Source organism: Coturnix japonica, chromosome 2 (assembly GCF_054131305.1).
Source record: "Coturnix japonica strain WE chromosome 2, WE-NBRP24, whole genome shotgun sequence".
Classification (NCBI taxonomy): Eukaryota; Metazoa; Chordata; class Aves; order Galliformes; family Phasianidae; genus Coturnix; species Coturnix japonica.
This window is the reverse complement of record NC_140664.1, coordinates 4441045-4468537: the sequence shown is the minus strand read 5'-3', so window position 1 is coordinate 4468537 and position 27493 is coordinate 4441045. Positions and strand designations below refer to the sequence as shown.

General features: G+C 39.4%; 1 protein-coding gene across 1 annotated transcript in view; it reads right to left on the bottom strand.

Moving 5' to 3' along the window:
• The window catches only part of COL22A1 (collagen type XXII alpha 1 chain), a 215775-nt gene extending 197245 nt beyond the window's left edge, over positions 1-18530 (bottom strand). The window contains exon 1 of the mRNA XM_015856410.3: positions 17817-18530. The gene's annotated coding sequence lies outside the window, so the exon portion shown is untranslated. The remainder of the gene's footprint in view (positions 1-17816) is intronic.
• Positions 18531-27493: the final 8963 nt, after the last annotated feature.

Sequence of the window (27493 nt, the reverse complement as noted above, 5' to 3'; positions counted from 1 at the left end):
CTTAAAGAGAACTGATGGAAGCAAAGCAAATACAAAACTGATACCCACAGTGGAAGCAATATTCCAAATTGTAGAAATGTTTACTTCAAAATCCTGAGCTTGTCCCCAATACAACCTTATTGCCATACATGTGGAGCACACTGATTTTTTACAGGGCCACAGAACTCCAGTCCTTTGTCCTAGGCCCTGTAACCTGCATGGACAAAGACCCCAAAATCCCATTTCCTCTCAAGCACAGACAGAGAGGTTCCAGCCCACGTTAACTTCTAGGAAGAAGCCTTTAACACTGAGCCCCTTGAGGCTATTCAATATGAGGAGTGCTCTACTCATAGAGGGGCCCATTTCCTGCTTTTTATATCCTCATGGAAGTTCTTCCAACTCCTGGAATGAAATCTAATATTTTCCTTTTTAGTACAGTACAGGATTATGTTAGTAAAAAGACCCATATGTCATGGCTTTATATAGTCAGCTAACAGAGCTGGAGCCAGGAACTGGGATGGTGGTAATAGCCTAAATCTGGAAAATAGGCAACATATATTCTAACGGGGAGGAGCATGGTGAATGTATCTCCCAGAAATCCTACTGAGACCGATGCAAGGAAAAATTGCTTTGTATTTCTTGCCCTATGCATTATGTTGATGGCATGGATAAGCATTATTAGAATCCCTAAAAGCTTCAGAAATGAGCTGATGCCAACTGTTTCACATGCCTTGGGTTAATAAAAGAGCTAATTTGTAGTATACCACACACTCACCCACCATTTTCCCAATGCCTCTGCTGAGCTGTCCACATGACAGAAAATTTCCCAAATGCAGGAATACATTTGCATTCTACTTGTACTGTGTGGATGAATCTGTCTTCCACTTGTTCCAACAATATAATAGCCATCTAATTTTCTGAAAGTTTGTGCACAAAATAATGGCTACATTGGCTAAGAGATATTGTACTTCAAAGACTTTTTATTATGCAGTGTTCACGATCTTGGACTTTTAAATGGAATTCAGACTCTCCTGAATACACACCCTAGAAAAAGTGAAAGATCTGCAACAAGAGGCCATAAAGCCAGGAAAGACCTATCACTGCATGGGAGGGTGAAGACAGCAAGGTTGCAGTCTCATCTTTTTCCCTGAAGCCTTCCTTCTTCACTCGACATTTGCAGGAAGCCTTGTTCCCTGTAAGGGATCCACTACCAGAAACCCATCCCTCTGAGTACCTTCTTGTTTACTGAGAACACGTGTTGCCACCTTTCTTTAAAACACAAGAAGGAAACATTCAAGGTTAAGCTCTAAGCAACCTGATCTAGCTGTAAGTGTTCCTGTTCAGTGTAGGGGTTTGGACTAGAAGACCTTTAAGAGTCCCTTTCAATTCAAATTATTCTATGATTCTATGATTCAGTGACTTTATAACTCCCTCCCTCTACAAATTCTAGAGAAGGTCATTCTTTGCCTCCCTGCTGCAGTGGGGCCTCAGGGTAGAAAGCAATTCACCAGTTCATGGGGAATTTTCATGGTAGCAAAACATTTGGGATAGTAGCCTGAAACACAAAACAAGACTATGTGACTTTAGCTGTTCCTCATCCATCTTGACCTCTAGACCCTTTACCTTTTTTATTTCCTTGCTTTGTATGCTGGTAGTTTTATGTCTTCTTATTCTTATATTGTTGCACCCAAATCTGCACACAGTGCTCAAGGTGTGGCTGCATCAGTACAGAGCAGAGCAAGAAGGTAAGATGAAATCAGCGTAGGTGTCTGAAGAAGAAGGAGGTTTTATGGGAGACTGAAGGCTGCCTAAATGTTCCCTAAGACTCTTCTGGCTCAAACCTCAAATACTTCTCTCAGCCATGTAGGGTGTTGGGGCTAGGAAGGAAAGATGCAACTTCTCTCACCACATTGGTCTGAAATGTAGGGGTCTTCACCATCACAATATGCTTCTTTAAGAGAAATAAGAAGCATAGCCTTAAGGTAGCATCAGCTTTGAGTCAAGGCAAGTTGAACAGCACATCCTCGACATTTCGGGAATCTCTGCCCAGCAATGTGGCCATCATTAACGTAGGGCAAATAGGCAATACAAGAGTCAAGCAAAAGCAGAATTACAAGGATCCTAAATCTGAGACTGAGATAAAATACACTTCCGTTCTCCCTCTCCCAAGTCTCTGAATGCAAAAGGAAGAAAGTTACTGTCCATGAATCCTGTCAGGATTGTGTCAGAAGACCTACAGCTCCATGTTTGTCCCTTTTCCTGGCTTTCACGCTTCCAGGGATGTGAATAAAAACAACAGGCAAGTACTGAAGACAGTTAAAAACAAATTAGCAAGTAAAGATCCAGAAGCTGTCAACAAAACAGAAAAGAACTTCAGCCAGAGAATGTATACACTACTCCCATTTTCTTCCATGAGGGGCTGTCACCATCACTGCCACTCCCACAGAAAGGAAAAGAGACAAAAAAATGTGTTCTACAGTCCACGCATAGCTCTCCCACCAGAGAATGTGGATGCTGAAGAATTATCACTTAACTGGTTTACAAGAAAGGTCAATACCTTCCAGTCCTGCACAACAGCTCAGTCTGCCTTTCTGCGCTTTGGGCAAAAAGATGCATAGAGTCAGGTCAAATATCCTGACACTGACTGGAAGAATCACCTCAAGTCTCGTTGTATCCAATTTATCTTATCAAAATTCAGATTGTAGGTGTCTAACACTATATGTGTTTTCATACTTTAGCTACTAAGGATGGGTTCCCTTTCTAGTTCACAGAGAAACAAAAAAATCCATAGCCAGATTGATTTTACATCTTCCTAAAGAGGATGAGTAAAATAAATGAACTACATACAAGAAGTGCTTATTTTCCCCAGAGGCGATAAAGGCAGCCTAGACAAACAGTAAAGATTTAGATACTGATATTTCAACAGATGTCTGTCTGGTCATGGTGACATAAGAAAGCCAGCCAAAAGCAGCAGCTACAAACAGATGAATACCGATAATAGAAAACTTCAGCAAGTTCATATGCAGAGGGTGTAAATCATTGAGTAGAAAATCTGACTAATGGGGAACAGAAGAAGCACATCTCATTTCCAAAGTGTCCCTTCCAGAATGATGAAGCTGAAAAAAAAGCAAAAAAAGAAAGAAAAAAAGCAAATTTCCATGACTATTTTTTGTTACTGGAGCTCCTTCCCCACCAAGTAGCAAGCATTTTCCTTTGCTCTACTTCTCATACAGAGGAACATGCAGAAGTACAAATGCATCATCATGATAGGCAGAGATGCACACGAATTCACTCCATATACAAATAAGCAAAATTTCCAGTGCAGTAGTTTTCTGAAGAGTAACAGTTTTAATAAAGATGTTGCCTCTTTTCAAGTATTTTGAGCATATCTTCTTATTTCAATTACTTTTTAAAAAATGAAAAACTATGATGAGATTGTGCTTGTTTTCCCTTTTGTCTCTGTGTTACCATGGCTGAAAACAAGAGTTACAACTTTTCCATGCATATGGAAAGTCTAAATCTAATAAGTGAAAGTTTTTGATATTCATGTTGATGCATTCAGACAAAACCTCTTATTTAGAGTTTATTACAGATAAAAGGGAGAATTACATGCAGTCTGATCTCCTGCGAAACATAGGTCCAAAAATATACTCAAAATACCAGTATTTTATCTACATCTTGTACAAAAGATACAGTACTTTCACTGCTCTAGAAAGCCTTCAGACTTGATTTATGAGACAAAAGTGAATCCTGAACCAGAACTAGAGTTGTTCACATGCTCAGTTACCGCTGCACAATATACTGAAACTTCAGAATTAATTCATTAATCTTCTATTTCTAGCATCCTTAAATCATCATACTTTAAACTGAAACTCTTCTCTGTTTTTTGGGCCCCAGAGTGAGTTGCTGTGCTCAAGTAATACATTAAAAAAATTAAAATTTTTGCTATAAAAGCAAACATGAAACTCCACAATGCCAAGTTACTCCCTTACTTCTCAGAAAGGGTGGTGAAGCACTGGAATGGACTGCTCAGGGAGGTGGTGGAATCACCGACCTTGGGGGTGTTCAAGGAGCGAGTGGATATTGTATTGAGGGACATGGTTTAGTGGGAGCTATTGGTAATAGGTGAATGGTTGGACTGGATGTTCTTTTAGGTCTTTTCCTTCCTTCCTTGGTGATTCTATGATTCTAACCTAAGAAGAACCCCAAATAAGAAACAAACAAGAAATTAAATAAAATACCATCAGTGTTTCATTTGTGCAATAAAGGATAAAAAAAGAAAAGAATTCTCAAGATCATAGCACATCACTTTTTATATGCCCTCCAGAAATTCTGGACACTGTGGCTGCTTACCAGTAGCAGCTTAAATGCTCTAGGAGAGAAGCCAAACACAAGGTGATGCTGAATCCTCAGAGTGAGATAAACTATGCATATTAGTCTACAACTAAACAGTAAGTATCTCAAGAAGCTCTCCATAAAAGCCCCCCCAAGTAGCTATAGCAACAGCATTCACTGTATTTTTTACTAGGAAACATTTTTTATAGCTATCTAAGAAAGTTCATTTTTCAGCTTTAGTTTATGTACTTCACTTTCAGGTCTCCCAATGCAATCCTGCTCTCCATTCAGCTTCTACCCTTCCTCATCCACTTGGCATGCATGGCATGCGAGTTGCCTGGGTGACTCCCAAATTCTGGGAAGGAATTTTCTCTCCAAAATTCAGTGTGCCTAAATCTAAGTTGCCGGACTGTGGCTTTCATTTGCAGTGAAACAACAAGTCGGCTTAAAGACTTACATCTCTCAGGCAAATCTAACATTTGAGGAGCATTGGACTAAAGCAATAATTGGTATAAATCCTAAAATGCTGTGAAGGAGACAGGAAAAGAAATAACCTTTGTTCAAGATGGCTAAATACTTAGATTTGGAGAAATACTTGCTGTGTCAGAATTCTGCCTTATTTTTACTTACACAACCAAGTACGGTGAAGTGCCAAATCTTTAACATTACTCGGGATACGAAAGCTTTGGAGAGCCCTTATGCTCAGCTTATCTTACATAAACTATGCCTTTCCATGTCACGATCTTCTTTACATGACTGGCATCACACAGTGCCATAGTCATGTTTGACATTTATCTTCTGAAAGGGATTTTGTTTTTTTTCTATTGAAGTAGCAATGTATGACCAGAAGAGAGTGCTGGGTTTCTTTTGTTCTTTGAAAAAAAAACATCTGACCAAAAGACTGCTGTAGGTTTAATTCATCTCTGTTTCTCCCAGCTGTATGGACACCAGCTCTGACTCCCAAGTCACTTGGAGGGAAGTAACCCAGCACTTCACATTTGCTGTCCTTTTTTAACAGAGAGAATTCTACTTCCCTCTAAGGTGTGTGAAACACAGAAAAGATCAAATGCACAGTCCAGTTCTCATACCTGACACCAGCTTTCTACTTCTGACATGTATGGAAATATGTTTGGCAGACTAAATTGAAAAGTATATCCACTCACACACTCCCAAGTTTCTTCTCTGACAATGGACACCTTATTGTCTTTCCACACCACAATATTAGTGTGGCATATGAATTCATTTACCCACTTGCAGCAGCTCATCCAGCTTGCCTCTGATTTTGCTAATTATGAAGAGTCCACCATAAAATATAACATATACAGCAAAAAAACAACCAACAGCACAACATCCATCATAGCTATCAGATTTTATGTAAAAGCTTTGTTTAGGTATGTTTTCTTATAAAATGTAGTCCGTTGCTCTCATAAAGCATTTGGTTATAACTACGCTGATGCCACCAAACAGCTACTAGATCAGTGCTTCCCCTTCTTTTTGCTTGAAGTCCCTGTAAGATTATAAGCATCAAAATCAAAGACCAATGTTAGAAGCTAGAATACAAGCCTCAGCACTAAGATTTTCCATGTCCATCTTAAGCTAGAACAAAGCTAGCTGCAACTGAATGCAACAGAAACGCTAGTTCTTCTGTCACAAGTAACTGTGATGCTATCACCCACGTTATTCAACATTCCAGTGCATGAAAGCATTATGATACCTGGAAAATATTCATAAGTTGTCATCCTGTTCCTAATAACACGCTGCAGGCAGAAAGATTTCTTTCCCAGTGCATACCAGTGTACAAGAATGTCAGCTTTATGATTCCAGCCTATGAATTACAGCAGGAGGACTCAGTTTCGCTGGCAACAATTCAAGAACAGGAAAGTCAGGACAATGAAATGACTTCAATAGAAAATGAGTTATTGGAAAGATCATGCAAGTGCAGACTAAGTATCTAGGCTCAACACATTTCAGATTCCAAGTAGCAGGAATCAATTACTTTTTTTTAACTGCAAATCTTTGGTATCTCACTCTAAATCCATCCTGATGTGCAGCTGCAACTCTATGTATCAGTGTAAATCAAACACCAAAAATGATAGCAAAAATAATAAGAAGAATAAAAACAACCTCAATGGAATTCCACAAGTATGAAGCACAAATAAAGCTGCACTGCCCCCAGTGCTGAGCCTTACCCACCTTTCTTCAGAGTTTAAGCTCCTAAAATATATTACCAAAGCATTTAAGCCCATTCAGCAGTTACTCTGAGATGACTGTTCTACTTGACGAGAGCCTGCTCTTCAACTACAAGTTATAAATAGCAACATTGCCTTTGCATAACATGCATCTCACAGCAAAGGGAACATTTATATGGGAAAAGCAAAGATTTCAGTTAGGACCATACTATGTTCTCCCATTTCTCAACTTGGGAAAACAATGAGAGGAGGTACAAGTATTTTGTCTACCGTGTTTAAGACCTACCTTATTTCTGATCTATGCCTTGTGGCAAAGGAATGCCTTTCTCGCAGTCTGGAGCCCTGAAAGTAAACGGGCAGGGACAGGCAGGATGTGGGCAGAGCACAGCACTGACAGTACCCTCCCAGGGACCAAAGTAGCTTTACCACCACCACCACAAAAGCAGAAAAAGATCAACAGTGAAGGGCTATCCTCACTGCAATGCTTCCCATGATTACTGCTTGGACAACACCGGCTCTTGCCTCCGTCCTGGACCAGGACAGCACAGAAGCACTCCTTGCCCTCCCTTTTGCCTGAAGACAGATGCACCAGTTGCTGTGCTGAACTCCATTTCCTCATAATTAATGGGAAATACACCAATATTTGCAGACACTCATTTAATTCAGTTTGCTGAGCAGCTGAAAACATTCTAAAAGTTAAATATTTTCATTAGTTCAATTAGTCCTACTAAACTCATCACATCAACAGAAGCCAACTAAGACAATTTTTCTTCTTTTTTTAAAATACCGCACTCTGAATTATGGGATTCAGAAATGACTACAGTACACTCGCCAGCCTTGCTGATTTAGCAACACAGCTTGCAAAAAGATCGATGCTCAGACAATCCCACTGGTATCTCAGCGCTCCTCTTAGCAGATTAAAGTACTCCATAATTTATTTATCAGGATGACAGAACCTACCCCTAAATAAAGAAACCAGAGTTGAAGCCTCAATAAATTGGGATTCATTTTCCACTTAAGTCCATATGACACTGAGCACACTGCTGAAACATTAAATCACAGAAAACTGTTGCTAGTGGCAGAGCCCTTCCTAAACTTCATGGATTTATTCCCAGAAAGCATTAAACCTAAAGGCAAGATTGCATTAATTTTCCTACCTATATTTTCCATTCTGTTCAGCCATGAGTTTAAACTGTATTCCAAGAATCAGTTTTTACTGTCTGAGAAAGCATCGATGAGCACAAGGTTAGAGGCATCTCTCTGAATTCAGGGGATAAAAGGAGACTCCAGGAAAGTTTACTTCTGTTCTTCAAGCATGAAGTTGGCTATAAAGTAATCTCTAAGTTCCCATCCATCCCTCCTGCAGTCTTCCAAATTTACTCATTTTCATCAACAGCTTTTCTCATGAGCAAATCAGGGATCTTAAAATCAACGGCACACAAGCTGGTGCAGAAAAGGAGATGCATGCCATTAATTTTATACACAGTGACCAAAGAAAACAGCTTGCATTTTCAAATGTATCTTAAAGCTTTCACTTCAGTAGAACAATCTGAGAAAGAGGTGTTTCTTCTTCTTCACATGTTGGGTATTTCATTTATTTAATGAGAAATAGAACTCGATTTATCCTAGAAAAAAACAACACAACTTTCTGAAATTTTTCGCTCAGTATCTAAAACTTTAATTCCGCTCTTCTCAGCTGTTGAGTGACATATCAGAGTGATTTGATAACTCAGGGACTGACATCCATAGAATACTTTTGTTATTCATTTTGACTTCCTCAAGACAACCACAAGCTTTTCTTTTGTGATAAACAATAGGACCTGAGGATCAAGAGGGCTCATTTCCAGTAAAACACAAGACTGAGTTAACTCCTACAATCAAAGGACTGGTCTGCTTCAATGTGCAACTGATCTTCTTATAAAAGGACAAAACAAGCCCAAATGTCTTTCAGATGCACAAGAAGAAAACTGCTCTTGGCAGCAGGCAAGACACTTTAAACAGTGGTGATTCTAGAACCACAAGTTGGTGATATTTGACTCTTTCAAAATCTCAGTGAAACACCTGGAAATCATAGAAACATTTAATGATTAAGGTTGAAAAAGATCATCTAGAGCAACTGTCAACCCATCACCACCATGTCAACTATACCATGTCCTTCTGTGCCACAATGACACACTTCATGAACACCTCCGGGGACGTGACTACCACTTACCAGGCTGTAAGACGATGTTAAATTTGCCAGTCTTACACTTGATATTGCTGAGGGATCTGGGTACTGCACTTTGCACTGTCTGCTCCCAAGCAATATAAGAAATTAGTGAGCAGGAGAAAAGCAAATTAGTTGATGAATAAACTACATAAGCAGATGGTGGGAAAAATAAGGGTAGGCAGGAGAAGAGCATTCAAAAAATCCACTTGTAACCTGCCTAAGTCTTCTGAAGCGTAACTGTGTATCCTCACCCCAGACCTTGTTTATGTGACATTCCCTCTCAGTGCACCTTAGGGGATTTTGGCGGGGGAACAACTGAAAGTCAGGCTCTACCCTAAAGAATTACATATGATTTTCCCATCAAAATTTCTCCAAGTTTCTCTCTCCTGAGTGTTTTACAGTCTTCAAATAAAATGCTCCCTCCTCATCTGATCTTCCAGATGTTGCTATGCCTCAAGTCTCCCATTAGCATACATCTCCCAGCAAGTCTCTGCTCTGAAGAGATGAAAAAAGGTTTTGATCAATCTCTTTACATGTTAAGCAGTCTGTAAAATGCCACTTTTTTTCCTCATGGGGAACCTGGACACTGAAGGATTTGTTTTGCCTAAGGTTACCATGACATTACAGAGAACTAAGTGGAGTTCAGCAGAGCAAGTCTTGCACCAAAAAGAAAGCCTCCTTCAGTCATATTGTCTGTGCTGGGACAGGAGAAAAAGGTGTCCTGTTTACCAGATATGATTCCTGTGCCTAATGAGTTTACAATCTAATAGATAGGATTTCACAAATCCTTTGAATACACAGCAATAGAGGGCTCAAAGAGGATTAATAGCCTTCTCACCCTTCCTATTCTTAAAGAGAGTATTTAAGGAGAGAAGCTCTTCTTACAGCATCATGTCAAGAAACAGAGAATAGATTAGCGCTTACCATCTGATCAGACAAGCAAGCTAGAACAAGTTAGGCAAACAAGAAGAGCTGGTAATGAAGCAGAAAAGCCACAAGAGCAGAAATCCCATCACCTAAGCATGGGCAAAGAGCATTCATATCACTGTTGTTTCATTAAGAGATGTCATACATAAAGGCAGATATCTGCAGATGAAATGGGACTGAAAATGGAAAAAATCATTTCTCAATGGGAAATGAAAAATAGTAAACATTATCCCATTTATAACAGGAATAAGCAAAAAGATCATTCATATAAGAGTCTGCTTCAAACAGAAATATCACAACAGCCTGAAACTACTGATATCATCTGCACATGATTGAGCACTTACTCACTGGCATCACAACATGCATCTCCTGAAGGATCCTAAATCTGTGATGTAACTGTCACATCACCCTGGTTGCAACTTACCCAGACCCTCCTGCTCCCCTAAACTGCTCTGATAATTTTAATCTATACACAGCTCTTATGCAGTGTGAATTTTTTGAGATGCTGCTGCGTGTTGGTCAACAGCCACATCTTTCCCAGCTTGTTTGTGAGGAATGCCATCCTACTGGCTAACTTTGATGATTGATGTGCTGGAGTTCTGACGGTACTACAAGGATTAATCTGTCTAAATAAAGAGATTTACGGTGTTACTGTCTGTATCAGAGTAAACCACTACTGTTCTTTACAGTCCATGGAGAGAGGAACAGGCACTTCTAGAGAATAATAGATTTCAAACAGGTCAGATTAACTGTGATGTAAAACCTTGTATCTTTCTTCACCAGTTCCAAAGGGAGAAAAGGGATTTTGGCTAAGTGGGAAGACTGTAGCAGAGTTCTAAAACTAGATGAAGTGATCCACCATGACTGCTTGGGCTGAATAAGCCTGTCTCCAGACATGGCAGTCTACAGGTTCCTCATGAGGGCAGGCCTCAGAAATCCCTCCAGTTATGAAGATAATCTCCTCCATCCTTGATGCAGGTTCCTTCTGTGGCTTCCCGGTGACACTGATGAGGCCACATCTTGAATACTGTGCTCAGTTTTGGGTCCCTCACTACAAGAAAGACAGGAAGTTCTGAAGCATGTCCAGAGAAGGGGAACAAAGCTGTGAAGGATCTGGAGCACAAGTTTTATGGGGAGAGGCTGAGGGAATTGGGATTGTTTAGTATGGAGAAGAGGAGGTTCACGGGAGACTTCATCACTCTCTACAACTCCCTGAAAGGAGGCTGTGGTGGGGAGGTGGTTGGCCTCTTTTCCCAGGTAACAGTGATAGAACAAGAGGTGATGGCATTAAGTTGTGCCAGAGGAGATTCAGGTTGAATATTAGGAAAAACTTCTTCTCGGGGAGGTGGTGAAGTCATTGTCCCTGGATGCTTTCAAGAAAAGGGTAGATGTGGCACTGAGGGACATGGTTTAGTGGACATAATCCCTCAGCTGGATGAGATCTGCCTTATGTATTATTACCTTCCAGAGTACTCTCTGGGAAAGAGACTGAAAGCAAAAACACTGATGTAGAAATGAGAAGAAATTGAAAAGTGAACAATTTTACATTGTTTATCATACAAAGGAAATCTGGTATAAGGTTACTTTATGCTTTATCTGTTTGTTTTGTCATTGTTGTTGTCAGTCTTCACTTAGAAACAGCTTAAGTAAGGGAATCTGATCTATTAGATGGCATCCTAGAAAGCAGCATTTCTCTGATTTCCTTGAATTGCTGCATCTAAAATTAACAACTTCATTTTATTGCTCACTCATAACTGCCACAGCTTTCTTGGGGTCATGGCTTGTATTCATGGAACAGCTGCTAGAGAAAGTGAAAAGGATGTTAGGGAAAGAAAACATGATAATATAAAGACATCTAATGATAAGAAAAAAATAAATAAATTCAAAGATGGGACTAAAAATATGAATTAACTAGAGAATACAAAAGTACTTGGAAATGCACAAATGAGTGAAATAAAAAATAAAAGAATAGAAAATGCACTCAGTAGTAAACCCAAGGGATGACAAAGAAAGAAGATAAAATAAGCCCACATAGTAAACTGCTTTAATTTCAGGAATGAATCATAAAAGTACTTACCCGTGTAATTAAGAAAAACCTCCACAAAACATAAAAACAACTCTTAGAAGTACACTGCAGGTGGCACCGTAATTAAACAGCAAAGCAAGACAGGGGCAAATTGGTTTGAAATACATCAAGCACGAGGTATCTTACAAAAAGTCAAGATTCAAACAAAAGGTGTCACCCCATCTGCTAGGAAAGAGTAGATCATTATTGCTCCAGCCTCCCAAAGCAGCTCACCAGTTCCTACTTGAGTAGGGAGCTGGGTCAGATGATGTTCAGTGGTCCTTTCAAATCTCAACCACTCTTAGAATCCACAATTTTACAGTCAGTTATTTCCAACTGCTATGCCTTTCACCATTCTGTCTAGATTTAATCAATAGGGTTTGCTGAAGATCTTCTGGCTGTTTATTACTGCGGAAATGGATAAAAAGCTTTGGGGATGGCCACTAGAAGACATTCTTTAAAATGGGTACCAGCTGTTGTTTCATTTCTAAAAATGGTAGCAATAATTAAGACGGTCTATATACATTATTTGTAGCCTTTACCTACCAATAAAATCAGAATTACTGACATGCTCTTGTACAAGTGGCAATTAGTTTTATAACAAATGTGGAGCCAGTAGTAATTCCCCTGTTTCCCCTCATCTCTAAACTTTCCAGCTCAAAGAAAGAAATTGTGATTGATACACAGAAAAACAACTTCTTATTAAAATCAATACAAAACTGCTTGCTTTTGAAAGAAATACCAGGCTGCTGCCAACAAGCACATAATTCAGCATGTTTAAGCAAACAGTGCTGCAAAAATTGCACTTGGGTAATACTCAGACAAACTACAACCAAGTGGTGGCTAAGATCAGATCAAAGAATGTGACTCCAAAAATATTTAAAGCTGTCAATAATTTAAACTTTCCCTCAAATGTTGTATGAAATACTGTAGTTTTGACATCTCTTATTAAAATTACTTAAGAATCAATATTCAGGACACAACAATAATCGAATCGAGTTGCTTAAACAAAACTCAAGGGATCCTTCTATTTTGCAAAGAATCAAAGATTAATTTCTAAGGAACTGAATCAATGCAAAGTAAATAGATTCCTATAAGCTGCAAAAGGATAGCTTGCTTCTACTGCATAGTAGATAAGCTCTGTGACAGCAGTACTCTCTAAGCAAAGGAAATCTAGATGACTGCATAATCAGGCCTGACAGCACTCACAATACGTGACCCATAATTCAATTTCATTCATTCTTAATGAACTGTCAATACTAACATAGCTTGGAGTAGCTCTGTGGTATGTAATCAGATCAGCTCTGGGTTCTGCCCTTTTTGACTACTCTGCAGCCACATCCGCCCTGGTGTGGGATTTGTTGCTCTTCAGGGGATGCTCAGGATGGTCTGAATCATTATTTCTGTAGCACAAGCATTCCCAAGCAGGTGTCAGTGCTCACAGGCACCTGGCTTCTTTTTATTGCTGACTTTCCTACCTATTAGGGAAAAAATTGGAAGTTATTAAAAAATATATATTCATACCACATTACAGCAAATAGCCTTTAAAATTCAAAATATGTCCACAAGTCTGATTTCTTGTTCATCACTGTCTGCAAAAATACCAGCTGTTGGCCATGAAAAACTCAGTATCATAAACAAAATGAATGGCAACCCAGACCAACTTTCTATCTCCCAAGAGTAAACTCTGTTTTTGAAGTTGTTTCTGGCAGAACAAGGAAACAAAAACTACCTCACTATTTTTTATCACATAGTGAAATTAGTAGGATGCAACACCTGTTGTATATCAATAATGTTTATTATAGAGGTGGGTTGATTCTTTTTTTCACTACTCCAGATTAAATTCTTGATCTGGAAGCCAAGTCTGTAGTATACCTCATACTCACCATCTACCCACCTACTGCCAATTCTGAAATAGTTTTCCCAAGGCAACAGTAATGCATCCACACCTTTTTTTTTCTCTCTCTAGGTGAAGCATCAGCTATTTAATCTTCACAGACCTGCTAGTAATGTTGGAAAATAAGTATTATCAGCCCTCTCCACCCCCATGTTCAGACTAAGAATAGAGACAAAGGGAAAACAGCAGCTCTTTTCTCAACCAGAACTAATGGTTCTGGTTTGCAGACCATATTTAAATGCTATGATATTTAGGCCTGGTTAGTGGAGTCAAACATCAGGAGCAGACTTAGGAGAAAAAAATTGGTGTGTGCTCTTCCCAAAAGCCACCAGAGCTCCTTAGTTGGGGTTGTCAACCTAAGGACTATAGTTGCAGCTTGCTACTCCCATATCAGCAAGGACCAACAAGAGAGCACATAAAAGAGAGTCATAACATGGAAAAACAATGATTGTTTCATTACTATCTCTGAAGACCATGTCATCTTTGTCCTCACTGCTCAGTAACTAGCTTACAAACACACTGCAAGAGTCATGGAAGTGGGCTGGAAGCTCAGCAAGGTACCTTCCTGCACTTGTCTCATAGAATCATACAACACCCTGGGTTGGAAGGGACTTGGAAATCATCTCGTTCCAACCCGCTCCCAAGGGCAGGGCTGCCACTAACCAGATCAGGCTGCCCAGTGCCCCATCCAGACTGGCCTTGAACATATCCAGAGTTGGGGCACTCACATCTTCTCTGAGCAACCTTTTCCAGTGCCTCACCACCCTCTGAGTGCAGAATTTCTTCCTAATTTCCCCTCTTTTAATTGAAATTCATCTCTCCTCATCCTATCACTATCAGACCAACTAAAAGCTGAGATTTTTTTAACTCACCACATACTCGTTTGCCAAGAAGACAGTAAGCACAAGCATGACTTGAGTAGAAAACTTTAAGGCTTAGGAGGGGTAAATCACCCAAAAGCACAATGGGAGACTTTTGCATAAGTCTTTCTCCCAGCAAGACATCAGTCCCCTGCTTGGCTCCACTGACTGAGCTGGGGCAGTGTCATCCCAGATGGCCTTTGACTATGACAGCTTCAGAATCCTGATGCCAGTGAAGGTAATCACAGAACATTTAGCAGCAATGAACAAGCCATTAGGAAAACACAAAGTATAATCAGGTAGAATGAAGATCAAATTGATAGACAGTGGGAGAGTTTGATTGGACTACAAGTAGATAGTTTCTAAAGTCTACATTTTGGTGTTCTTTTCCTGTTCTACCTATGTTTGCAACAAATATTTCAAAATATTCCCAATTCCTCAGCTACAATGATTTACAGATTGCAGAATTATTAATTTCTATGCATTCTGTTTCTCTTTTCCTTGTTTCCTGAATAGAAGCTTTGATGACCCAAAACATCTTCTCAACTCCTGGTAGTGCCTAATATAAAGTGTTGGTAAGAAAGGACTCAATATTGGTATTACAAGACTCATATAGTCAAAGAAAGAGCTGCAGGAATGGCTCTTCTCTACAGAGCTAGTAAAAGCAATAAATAAATGCACTGGCACATCCTCCTCACTCGAGAAAACAAAATGTGAAAGGCTGAGAAGGGTATCTCAGTACTGTGGATGACTATATACATTTACAATTTGCCTAAGAAAGCCTGGGGAATTTGGTACAGCCCAAACAGTTGAAATAGCCCAGTATCACCTGTACTATTTAGGTATGGTGGTACAGAGGAGATATGGATCTAATGCAGGGTTGTTAACTTAAGGTTTCTCTCTTTATTATGAGAAAGGGGAACAGTTTAAGAATGGTATTTAAAAGGAAGGAATTGCAATCATCCAGCAGCGATTAATCAAAATAGGCTTTAGGAGAAAATGTTACAGTGTGACAAATTGAAATATCCTTTGAAGCCACAATAATTGCCAAGCAAATCTCAGAAATATATTTTAGTATGAAAATTATCACATGTTGGCAACGAAAGCCTTCTTTTCTTCCTATTATTTTCAGTATCGCAATCTCCAGAATCAAAAGATAGCTCTGGCACATAGCAAATACTTTTACCCTAAAACTGTATGAAGCATCAGTGGAAGTAAAAAAGAAAAAAGAAAAAAAAAGAGAGAGAGAAAAAGAATTGTGTGTGGTTTAGGTATCACAGATAGGTTCGCCCACACACAGTCAAGGCCACTGAGCTTAGAAAAAGCTTCCCACAAAACACAGGATCAAACTAATTCTTCCTCTTAATTCTTCCTCCATTAGGTGCCCGCTATGGACCTCCTTCTTCCCTCATTCTAATATGAGTCATCCTTGTGAATCATACTGATACTTCCTCCTGTAAGTCTTCCATTACATGGACTTTTCCAACTCTAAGCCTTTCTTTCCTCTACCCCATGGTAGAGGTTTCATACAAGCTGGAAACAACTGATCAAATTAGAGAGAATACAGTTTGTACCAACAAAAGAAGCAAGTCAGACTGATCACTGCAGAGAGCAGTACCGTTACTGCTGCTCCAGAAGCCGGAAGATTTATTTCTTCCCTTCACTTCGCAATGTGTTGAGATCTGCCCTGCAGCAAGTTACTTTGAATTATTCTACTCAAAATCAGATGACATTCATTTGTTGGCAGGCTGCCTATCACTGAGTTCAGAATGAAATTTCAGTTCTTCCAAGCCTCAATTTCCATCTGGAAAGGTGACCATTTCAATTCAAACCACTCTATGAAAACACCATGCTGCATATTATTAGGAGCCACAGCAACACAGCACATGAAAGATACATAGAAACACTGCAGTACGCAGATACAATTTTCTTTAGCCATAATATTCCATCAGCACTTAATTGACGTAACTTCTGACAGATATTTTTACACACTTGATACGTCTTAAGTACTCACTTCGGATCATATGTTCAACTACGGACAAGGAGCACAGCCAATTGTAGTCTCAGTAAATTCTGCTGTCAGAAATGCTTACACTTAAAAAAAGGCAGGGAGTTTTGGAAGTGGACAAAACCTTTTGATTGAATGCCTGGCCTTTCTTCTTTCATAAAATAGTATGTATTTCTTAGTATTTACACAAACACCCCCTCAGTCAGATGTCTAAACAGGCATTTGTGAAAGAAAAAGAGGACATTCAGGCACGCATCTAGAAGTGCTCTTCGGTGCAAACTAAGCGTAGTTACATGTGTAGGATTTGCAGGTGCATCTTCCTGAGAATGATTCCATTAGTGTCCACACTGCACAGATGGGCTGTGTTATTTTAAGGTCTTAATCAAAATACATGCAAACACAGTGCTGTGTGCATACTAATGCACGGGAAGTGTCAGCATTAAGGCAAGCAGTATGATTTTTTTTTAAGAACACTGGGTATATAATAATACAGAAATGAAAGAACTGCTGAATAAGAAAGTATAGAGGACGACATATAGGCTATATAAATAAAATGAGGCGAAGCACATTTGTAATAAATATGAACTGAAAACCAAATATCTTGTTAACACATCAAGGTATTCCCACACACCAACAGAAACTGAAGTGCCACACAAAGAGAATACAAGATGTTAGGCCAACAAAATCCCAAGCTATATGTGCTAAGGAGAACCAACACTGAACAGAGTAATCATTACACAATCTTGACAGCTATAAGCATCTGTCAGCTCTGAACTCTTAATGGCTTTCCTCCATAAGGGCATTTCCCCAGTCTCTGCTGATAGGTCACGGTGAAGACTCCGTACTGCTAATCACAAATTAAGGGCTGACACAGACTAGTTGAGAGATCCACCTAGGAGAATCTGTGGTCCACAAACTTTGTTGATTAAGGTAAGAACTAAAATCATAGAATCATTAAGGTTGGGAAAGAACACTAAGATCAACCAGTCCAACCATCAGTCTATCCCCACCATTCCCATTAAACCATATTCCTCAGTGCCACATCTACCCTCTTCTCAGACACCTCCAGGGATGGTGACAGCACCACCTCCCTGGGCAGCCTGTTCCAAAACCTCACCACTTTTCAGAGAGGGATATTTTTTTCTCCAATTAAGATTAATTTAACACAGTTCCTCCTCGATTTTCTTTTTAACACACAGGTCCTGTTCCTGCACGTCTGCATACTCAACAAAAATTCTTCTGAACTTGAGCTGCCTCACTATAAGAGGGAAAAAAATTAAAAGGAACAGCCAAAATAAGGGTTGTGTGCAGAGTCATAGTGTCCTGGGTGTCAGGATGTCCTCTTACCTGGGCAAGCACAACAGCACCAGGAGGGAGACTGGTGCCTAGACTCAGCCTCAGCCCGGCTGCGCTCTGCAGCTGTCAGCTTGGGTGGGATGGGTGGTAGGTGGGTGTGCAGGGGACACACAGACAGGCAGACAGACAGACACACACGCACTCACACAGAGGTGCTGGTGACAGAGCAAGGATGGGAAAAATGCTGCATTCTCTGCAGCAAAAGAAGAAGAAATTAAATCAACAAGAGGAGGAGGAGGAGAAAAAGTGCAGAAAGTAAGAAGAAAAAAGAAAAAAGAAACAGAAAAGGAGAAATGAAAGAAGGAGAGTAAAAGTGTGGAAAGAAGGATAGATGAAAACAATGAGGAAGAAATGAGAGCAAAGAAAAAAAAAGAGAAGAAATGAGAGACTCGAAAGAGAGAAGAAAAATAGACAAGTAAAACAAAGCAAATAAAGAAAAAAGGGGAGGGGGAGGAGAAAAGAAAAAGAAAAGGAACAAAGAAAATCAAAGATAGGAAAGAAGAAAGAAAGGGAAGCAAGGGGAAAAAACAAACAAACAAAAAAATAAATAAAAGGAAAGCAAAGAGAGAAAATAAATATAGAAGAGCAAAGAGGGGAGGCGAACTAGTTGCACGGGGACGGAGCCGAGGCGCGGTGCGGGCAGGGCTGGGCGGCAGCGGGACCCAGCGGGCTCGAGCTGCCCGGGCCGGGCGCTGAGGATGGAGAGGAGCGGGGCGGGCAGGAGCGGGGTTTAAGGAGCGAGGGGAGGGGAAGGAGCGGGGCGGGGAGGGCTGCGGGTCCCGCCGCCGGCCGGAGCTGGGGGGGGTGGCCTGGGAACGGGAGTGAGGTTTGGGGAGGGGGAGTGGAGGCTGAGGGGGCGTGGGGATGGGGCTGAGGGTTTTGGGGAGTGAGAGTGATGTCGGAGGAGGAGGCACTGGGGGTGTATGACTAAGGGGTGTGTGGGGCACGCTGAGCTCTTATCCTCCTCAAGGAAGAGAAATGGCTCCAGGGAAGGCTGGTTAAAAGATGTGTCCCCAGAAAGTCTAGGAAGGGAAGGAAATGCCCTTTCTGGATCAGCAAACAGGTGGCCTCTGCTTTTACCCGTCTGTAATCTCAGCCTCTATATAAAAAGCCCTCTGCTGGGATATTTCTGCTTGAATTGCGGCTCTGACTTGGGTACTGGAGCCGACAATCCATCCTTTCTCCAGACGAATTCATCCATCCCTCCTCCAATAGCACCACAGCAGCAAGCATCAGAACATAGGTTTTTTCTCCTTAAGGAGTGGTTACACTGGGAAATTTTAGCAGGAGTAACAACAGCTCTATAGTAGAGGAATCATAGGGTCTTTTGTGTTGGAATGGAACCATAAAGGCCTTATAGTCCAACTCCCCTGCAGAGAACAAGGACAGCTACAGCTACAGCTCAGAGTCCCACCCAGCCTGACCCCAGAATGTCCCCAGGGATGGGGTATCCGCTACATCTCTGGTCAACCTGTTCCAGTGCCTCAGTACATTTACTGTAAAAAACTTTTTCTTTATATACAGTCTAAATCTACCCTCTTAGTTTGGAAAAATTTCCTGTGTCCAATTACTATAGACCCTATTAAGAGCCTGTCACCTTCTTTCCTTTAGCTCCCTTTAATTACCAAAATGCTACCCTCTTCTCCAGGCTGAACAGCCCCAGCTCTCTCAACTGTCCACACAAGAGAGGTGTTCCATCCCTTGGAGCATTTTTGTGGTCCTTCTCTGGATGAGCTCCAACAAGTCCACTTTTCTCCTGTACTGAGGACTCAACATGTGGATGCAGTACTCCAGGTGAGGCTTCACCAGTGCAGAGTAGAGGGACAGGATCACTTCCCTCACCCTAATGCAGCCAAGAGCATTGTTAACTCTTCTCCAAGGGCCCTTTGCTGGCTTGGTATCAAGCTTGGTGTACTATGTACCTCTGGAGGCTTCTCCTGGTATAATGCCTCCAGGAAAACACTGCCCCTTCTCCTTGACACTCAAGCAGCCAAAAAACCTTTTGGTAGACACAGATTATTTGAAGTCACTTTGCTTTTCTGTCTGATGACTGGAGTGGCAGGTCCCTAGTGCTTCCTGTAAGCCCTTTTGCCAGTGACAGACATTATTTTCACTCAATTCAGCACCATCACTGCTACTGTCGAGGCAAGGTACAAGAATGTTATCCTTTGAACATTATTAAGACCAATTCACAGTCATCCTGTCTGACCAATTGCACCTGGAAGAGAGGCATTTCATCTGTCAGTTCCTTCCACCCTTGTGCAGAAGACAAGGATATGTGGGTATGGAAAGGCTTTGCAAATGAAGAAAGATCAACGCCATTACTGTTCCCTTTCAGGTTTCCTGCAGGGATCATTACCTCAATACAACAGAGAGCCTGATTCAGCAAAGCACTTAGGTACATATTTCCTGAATTAGGATGTGAAATTAGTGTTCATGGTGTGGCTGTTTCTAAATTTTAGGATTGCCTTTCAGGCATAGGTTGCTAAAAAAATCTTTTCAGAGGCAAGAAAGAAAATACCTGCAAGTAAATGCAGGAAGGTGAGGTATTTCTTGAGATCCACAACCTACTTGACTTCTACACGGCTTCTGGAATGGTTGTGCAGTTTATTCACTGCTCTACCATTATTTCTTTTTTCATTTTCATAACCCTATGAGGAGAGGCTGAGGGAGCTGGGGCTTTTTAGTCTGGGGAAAAGGAGGCTGAGACCTAAACTTTTCCAAAACTTTTCTCATGACACAGTGATAAAATATCTATCCCAACAGCCTGCATTCCCTTGTCTTCACGCTACTTTATCTTTCAATGTTTGATCAAACGTCATCTTCACCTCACGTCAAAAGAACAAGTCTATGGGATACTGGTGGCTTTCTCCAAAAAATGTGGAGATTCCCAAGTATTTGGTGGCACTTACAACAAAGGAAGATTTGCAGGAGCACATCAGGTTGATCTTCTATAAGAGACTGAATCAAAGGATCAAAATAAGTGTTGCATATGGTGAAGAAGACCTAAGAGCTTCACTTTGACAATGGCACAGTATGTATATTTCTTGTGAAAAGTATCTTTGCAGGTATTTTTTCTTGAGTGATTGTGAGAGATACATACAGTCTTTCAATAATACATAGATGGTAATTCAAAATGTACTCTTATTTTGTACTTTACTATTGCTGTATTATTTTCTGTTGGAAGCAACGCTGTACCAGCAGCTCAGAGAACAATGATAAATGTTGCATGGATTTATGCTTTGATTTATCCAAATTTTGCAATTTTTTCTGTTCTGATCATAAGTCTTTGATTTCCATTTTCAGCCTGGGGTTAGGAACACGGCTTGAGCAGGTCAGGAAGGTCTCCAAAGCTGATATCTTATCCTCAGGAATGGATGCCTCAGCAGGTGGCTAAGAAAACAGTAATCATTTCATGGCGCTCCCCCAGAATAACTTCTCAGTCAGTGACTGCGGTGGAGGGATTTTACAAAGATGTGGTGTATGAATCCAACAGCTCAGTGCTTTCTTCAGTAAATCAGACCAGACACATTTGTATCCATATAAATACTGCTTCCAGACTTGTTGTGGCAATGTATCCCACAATAGTTCACTCTCAGGAGCTGCACAGGCCTCAAATCACAGGGCCTTAACTGCCTGAAACTACTACTTTGTCTGATCACAGATAAAACTGTTCTTCTTTTACAAATTTCCTGAAAACTGTGGTACTGGCAAGGCTCAGATTAGTAGTTGTGTGTCAGTAATTCCTAAATCCCTAGCAAAGGAGGATTTCTATCACTGGGGAATACTGCCAAGTCTTTTATATTTTTATATACGTTATCTTGTACTCATCATGTGTTATAGGCCCAAATGGTTTACATTTCAAGGCATGAAACCGATGCAAATGATTCCGGTCTACAGGAAAAGTAGATTTCTATTTATTTATTTATTTATTTATTTATTGCTTTTTTAGAGTGTATATAAATTTTTACACTAAAAGCCATTAAAAGCAATGAAAGGAAGATATTAAATTCTGCAGTAGAGTATATGCGCCATCTCGTGTTGTGCATTGTGTGCTCTGTCACATTGTTGTGCTAATGTCACAATTTCCTTTGAGTTTTATATAACACGTGTATCAAGACACTGATATCTCAGTCAAATTTCTTGTTATCTTACTTTGTTGTCAATAAACTACAGGATTTATAATTCCCAAATCCTGATCTATAAATAATTTCTGTTTGATGAGCACAGTTTACAGCACTTCATCCAGTACTGAAGGTTACAGAGTCATGAATTATGAAATTCTCACAGTTTATTGAAAAGACTCACAGTGTTAATCTAACATCAAATAAAAATTCCATTAATTCTAAAGTTCTTTTTGGAATAAATCCTTAAAGATTAAAGAGAAATAGCAACAAAATAAGAAAAAAAAAAAAAAAGAAAAAAAAAAAAAAAAAAAAAAAAGAACCAGCACTAGCTAAGACTTTCAGAAGTTATTACCTTGTCTTTAGAGAGATCTAAAGCAGCTGTAGGAACAATGATAAGCCACAAAAATATTTATTCCTGCTATACTCCGCATAAGTATTTCTTGTTTTCTGATTCACCTAATGACAGACCGTTGCTGCATCATCTCTCTGGTAACTTTTCATTTACTAAACATCTTCACAAATACATAGCTCTTAATTTGGTGAGTTAAGATAATCTGTACCTAGATCATGTCACAGATGCAATACTTAATAAGACCTATCTGTATTTTCTATGTAATTTGGGAATTAAAATTCTATTCTAGATATTCCACATTTTTAACATTTGGTTTGGTAAAACATCACTGTATGAAGTGGCTCACATAACATAAACAGAATGCATAGTGGAACAAAGTTCAGCATATATAATATGTGTGGTTAAACATACAGCTCTTCCACAATAGCCTGAAAATAGTCTGGTTCCATTTAGTTAGTTACATGAATATCAAAGAGAACAAAATATAATTTGGTGACAATTATTGAAAATTAAGACTACTGGTAGATTTACTAACTTCTTATTGCTCTCTAAAACTCTCCAAAAGGAGGATGTGGTAAAGTGGAGGTCAGCCTCTTCATCCACATAACTAGCAATATCACAACAGGGAATGGCCTCAAGTTACTCCAGGGAAGGTTCAAGTTAGATATTAGGAAAAATTCCTTTTTCAAAAGAGTGGTCGGGCACTAGAACAGGCAGCCAAGGGGTGTGGTTGAGTCTCTGTCTCTGGAGGTGTTCAAGAAACATTTAGATGTTGTACTAATGGACGTGGTTTAGTGGGAAATATTGGTGGTAGCTGGGCAGTTGGACTGGATGATCTTGGAGGTCATTTCCAACCTTAATGGTTCTATGACTCTCTAAATCCTATCGTTAACCATAGAGAACAGTACAGTTCTAAAATTATACACTGTATTTCTTCTCACTATCAGTAGGCCATAATTTTTGTGATGGTGAGTTCTGGAACAAAAAGATATCACACTTAAAATGAGACACATTTATTTATACTGATACAGTTGAACAGGACTTCTGAAAATGCCTGCGAAGACCTGCTGAAATAGTCAGTGAACTGAAAATGGATCTTGCCTGATGGAGTAGCACTGACCAGTTTTGTTTTGTTTTTTTTTTTTCCTTTTTGCTGAACAAAGACTTGCCTTCATATCTTCATATCTCCTTGTACACTTCATATTTCTTTGTAATATCATAAATCAACACCAGTGCCTCTTGGGATTTGGTGGAGCCAGGCTGGATCACATCAAACAACACAGCATTCCCTTTTTGGTTGCTGAAAGTAAAAATTAAATACAGTATCTCTGTTATGATAGTGAGACACATGTGTTCCTCTCTTCCATTTACATCTCAGAAGCCATGAAACAGGAAAAGAATCTGGAATTTCAGAGTCCTAATCCACTAAAAAAATGTGGCTTAGTGGCATTGCATATGCCCAGAGGAGGACTGTATGTTGAATACATTCACTAAAACATTCGTGTTTTACTTCATCTTTAAATATGAGGAGTGGAATTTATATCTTCCAACAGCACCACATCAGTAGACCTTGTTCATGAACATCCTCGCTTAATTTTGGGACCACATTAGAGAATATGTAAGTGAACTTATAGGAGCATGAAAGCAGTAAATCAGATGTAAGAGACTGTGTGTCACACACAAAAGAACAGTAAGGCTATTGTTAAAGTACAAAGGAGCTTGGCATCCTAAGTAAGTACTAATCATACACCCTGTTTTTGCACTATATTAGCCTGTTATTTGGTATGCTAAAGGACTGGAAGTTGATGCTGCATATCCTATAAGCCATAGATTCAACCTACACCAATGACTTTTTTAGTCATTTTGAAAGACCAAAAATATTTCCAAAACACTTTTTCCATATAGTTTCAGTACAAAATTCTCAACGCAGAAATAACTTTCCAGTATGAATTATTTCATATTTTGGTACATTTTAGGTCTATAAGTCACTTTTTATATCCCACTGGGAGACAAAAATCTAATTTTAACCAAAGATAAACTGAAATTTCTTATTCCACGACTTCCAGAAAGCAAAGTTCTGTAGATTTTTATACACAGAAGATGAAAATAATGACCCAGATAGAATCTGGCTTATTTATGGCCTCAAGCCAAAGCAAACATATAAGGAAAGTTTTATGGAATAAGGTTGAGAGACAAAGATGATATTCTCAGACAAGATAACTTATTTTAAATGATAAGTGCCTGAAATTTTTTCAAGGTCTCAGATATTACAGTTAATCTGGAAAGATAGGTTAGAGGGTAGAGAGCTGGTGAAGGGTTCAAAGGCAAATAATATATGAATTTGTTATATAGATATCTATATTTCATTTATAATATATTTATTAGATGGAGATTCTTTTTCCTTTCCACTGGAGTTCAACATACAGAGAAAAAATATATGTCAACATTGACAACAAAAAACAAATGCAACCAGAACAAAGTGGTGAAAAAATATAGGAATATAAAATCCTTTTTTTTTTTTTTAATTAAAGAGTTGATGCATTTCTTTTGGTCTTTTTAAAAAATATTCAGGCATGAACTCACAGATCAAGAGAGGCATGAGAAAAAAAAAAGCAGAGGTTTTGAGAAGAGAAAACTAAAGACAAAATTTGTCCAATCAGAAAGATGGGATGAGATGAGGTGAAACCAGGGAGGAAAGTAACTTTGAAGGTTATTCTTTGCATATAATACAACACACAACTGATCCAGTTTCTGTTGTGAGATGCAAGAGACTGCAAGTTTAGCCTTCAGACATAACGTGAAATATGAACAGATGGAAAATTTGAGAAGAGAAAAAATTGTGAGGGCTCTGTAGGAATACTAAAGAAGACTAAATTTCACAAAGTGCATCAGGCTGCAGAGGGCAGGATGGTCCCACTTGGCAGAGTGGCTAACCAGAAGGTTGATTTTACTGGTTGCATTATGTAGATGGTGAGATAGTGCACACATGTTAGACATTACACAAACACAAGAAGAGCTCTACTGATTCAGGCTGAATTTTCACCCTTATCTTGTCTCCACAACTAATTAAATATATAATCACTCAGGTTGGAAAAGACCTCAAAGATCATTGAGCCCAACCATGACCTAACCATACTGCCCTAACTCTAACAACCCTCTGCAAAATCATGTCCTTGAGATATGATTTAATGAGACAAACATTGAGAAAAACTGGGCAGATAAACAATGAAGCTCTCCTAGAATAATCTCCCTTGCTCCAGTAATTTGTAGTTTAGTTGGTTTCTAAATGAGAGGGTGGTATCTATCATCTTTTCTTTCAGGGGATTTTTTGTTCATGAGAAACAGTCCTGTTTGGAACCCATGCAAACCCTTCCTGCAGGATGTTTCAGATCTAAACCACAGTATTCAAAGAACCAAGTTCTCATTTTGTTGGAAGGCTCTTGGTACATTCATAAGGCAAGAGTAAAACCATTCCTTGATCAACACCTCCATATCATTCAAACCTCTACCATAGTCCTCTTAAGTCTTCTTTTCTTGAATGCTGAAGAGTTCTAGTTCATTTGTTTGCCCTTCATATGGTGAACTTCTCAAATGTTTAACTATTCCTTGTGGTTTTCTACATACCTCTTAAATTTCCAGTTTATCCATATTAACATAAGGATTTATTTGAGAAGCAATAAGAACCAGACTCGGTATTCAACATTTGATCATACCAGGATATATCAGATGACTTAATGCTTATTGTTTTTGCTCTCTGTTCTTCTCATGATAATTGTGACACGCTTTTTCCTTTGGCTGATATTAGACATTTCATAGATATAACTAATATAATTCCAAGACAGTTTTTCTAATAATTGGTTCAAATTTCATCGCTGTGTGTATGTATTTAGGAATGGTTTCCCTTGTGTCCTTTTATATCTAGCTATAAGAAATTTCACTCGCTCTTTTAGTCCCTTAGCATCATTAAGTCTTTCTGTCACTGTGTGCATTCAACTTCTGTCTTTACTAACATGAATGTTTTCATATTATTAAAGGGTTTTGTCTTCTTCTTGTTACTCAGCTCTTTTTCTAGGACAAGATCTCACACTCCATTTGTGACCTCTGTCCACTGTGGAGACACACACCATGCAGCACTCTGTAGAAAGCTGTAACAGCAATAAAAGACTGTCACTTGCAGTAGAAAGGGAGACTGAAAGTCTGGTAACATTTTCCAGCTGTTATTGACCAAGTGCATTTGCTTTCTGAGACAATGACATCCATTTAAAATAGAATGTGTTGTCAAATTTCAGATGTAATTCTGCTCTTAAGGGAAAGCTTTGCATCCTGCCAAAATCACTGGAGATCTTTTCCCTGAAATACAGGTTCAAAAAAGCAGATGTTATATTCAGAGCAAAAGGACAAGGGTCTGTAAGTTTAGCAAGTGAATTATGAAGTTATGCTCTTTTGGTTAGTGTGATAATCTGTATTACATTACGCTCTGCTTTTCCCTCAGTAACAGAGGGGCATAAAAAATGAGGCTGCAATGGAGTGTAAAGTGTTCTCTTTTCAACCTGCACTGAAGCAGGATCTAGTTTATCCGGGTTATTTTCTGGCAAGTATTTATTTACACTGTACATGAGCTCTTCTCATGGAGGAATTCCTGTAACATTCCTTGCAGATATTTCTAAATTTTCATGCTCACTGCAATTATGAAGTTTGTTTCTTTCACAGTACTCAGTGACCACAAAAGAAAATACATACTACCTCCATTACAGCAGCTTTTGTACCCTGAAATACTTCCCTGCATTACAAGGTGCATGTTTTTGAATATTGAGGCACCTGTACTTTCCTCACTCTGATGGCTTTAGCCCTCTCATTGGCTTCTCATAACTTGGAATATATTGCTCACGTTGTGCTCAGGAAGACCCAGGCTCAAGCATGTAAAATATTTCATAGTTTTTTCATAGAATCATCACAGAATTATTCAGGTTGGGAAAGACCACTAAGATCATCTAGTCCAACCATCATCCCGTTCCCACCATGCCCACTAAACCATGTCCCTCAGTACCTTATCTGCCCTTTTCTTCAAAGCCTCCAGTGATAATAGCTCTACCACTGCCCTGGACAGCCCGTTCCAATGTCTTACCATTCCTTTTGAGAAGAAATTTTTCTTAACATCTAACCTGGAACTCCCCTGGTACAACTTAAAG